The sequence below is a fragment of the Lupinus angustifolius genome, unplaced genomic scaffold, assembly GCF_001865875.1.
Source record: "Lupinus angustifolius cultivar Tanjil unplaced genomic scaffold, LupAngTanjil_v1.0 Scaffold_122_28, whole genome shotgun sequence".
Lineage (NCBI taxonomy): Eukaryota > Viridiplantae > Streptophyta > Magnoliopsida > Fabales > Fabaceae > Lupinus > Lupinus angustifolius.
In genome coordinates, this window is record NW_017725107.1 from 249,783 (window position 1) to 251,670 (window position 1,888).

At 32.1% G+C, this 1,888-nt stretch overlaps 1 pseudogene; it reads right to left on the bottom strand.

Moving 5' to 3' along the window:
- The window catches only part of LOC109339971, an 8,682-nt pseudogene extending 6,799 nt beyond the window's left edge, over positions 1–1,883 (bottom strand).
- Positions 1,884–1,888: the final 5 nt, after the last annotated feature.

Sequence of the window (1,888 nt, forward strand, 5' to 3'; positions counted from 1 at the left end):
TAAGATATTATAATTTATTATCACCCTAATCTATAGTTCAACCAAGAAAAAATGAATATTGATGTACAATGTTTTCTTTTCAAATTATCATATCTAGTAATGTTTTATCTAGATGTAAAAATAAAGATTTTACTACAATTAAGCTAATAAAGTTACAAAAGAAAAAATGTACATAGGTTAAGCAACAAGTATAAATTGGCTTAAATACTTAAGTATAACACAAATATTAAGTACAATGGGAACATAAAATAATAACAAAGCACACAATAACATTGATATATAACTGGTATATATTTTCTATAATCCATAAAGTTCCTTAATAAAACTGTATAACCCCATTCATCTTTTTTTTTTAAATGTATGATCCATTTATTTTAAAAGTGTGAATGTCACATTTGTTCATTGCAAAGTGGTGAAAACTTTAGGGATACATTACAAAACAAATATAAGATTCACAACTTCTCAACCAACAATACTAGAAGATATTTTCATTTATTATTACCTCCAATAAAGGATCTCGTGAATGTAGAAAAGAAAAACAAATGAATTTCAAGCAACAACCATACAATGACTTAAATTCACATCCGAAAAAAAATATTAAGTGTATTGGGAACAAAAATTTATTGCAAATCACATGAAAACATTGATATACAAATTATACATAAGTTCTATAAATCCATAAGTTCACTTAATCAAATTGCATAATCCATTCATCAATTATAAGAGACACACATAAAATTCAGAAGATTTCATCAAACATCATCCTAAGATATTTTCATTTACTATCACCTTCACTCCTAAGTCCACCCAAGAAAAATTAATATTAGTGTTCGATGTTTTACTCAAATTATTACAGCTAGTAATGTTTTACTCAAATGTAAAAACAAAACTACAAGTAAAAAATTTTACAAATTTTTTCCATCTGCAAATAGTTAATACAAATAAAGAGATGAGTTTTTTCTTCTCTCTATATTATTACAAAAATCATCTAAACAGAAGGAACTTAGTACAAAAATCAAACACCATTTTTTCATCCTGGCCAAAATGTTTTCAATGCATGTTATTTCCAAAATTAAAGAGGGTAATAATTGAAAACTAGTATATTTAATTTAGGCAATAAAATCTACTACGGATCTTAATGTGTCCACCCAAAAACATTAAAACCATGACTTTTATACAAATGAGCACGTCAATCTAATAACAATTAAATGCATCAATGTTGTGTATTGGGTAAGAGAAACAAAATAAAAAGCATTAAAAGAAGTAAGAAAGTATCACCTTTGAGCGGCCCATGGGCTTTCCAATGGATTTCTTCATTGGCTTCCTCGCCACAGCAGGCTTCTTACCGCCACCATAGGCAGCAGAACCACCAACAATAGATGGTGATGCAACAACATTCTTCTTAGGCCTCCCCCGTGGCTTGGGAGAGCCAATGGGTACAGAGTTCGATTGCAATTGAGCAAGCTCATGAGCATCGGCAGGGGGAGGGACACCACCATCATTACTATGAGTAGCAGAGGGAACGACAATGGGCTTCAGATGGGCTTTCGATGGGCGCCTTGGCTTCTAGTCGACTTCGAATCAAGATTGGGCTTTGACAAACAATCATGTCCCCTCAAGACGAAGGAGGAGGAAGATAGTGAAAGTGACATCGGTTTGTCAGATCTAGCAATTGGGAACATTTAGGATCTTTTAATCATAATGAGAATATTCTTCTCCTTCAAGTATTTTAGGTTTTGAGTCAACAAGGTGTCGTGATTGGCAGGAAGGAGATCTTTGTACTCTTGTGCGATGTACTTCCCAATAGCCGTCTTGCTAGAACCATTTTCATCTTTCAAAGCCCTAATTGCACTACAAATCATCTGAATCACACCCAAATACATGAAAT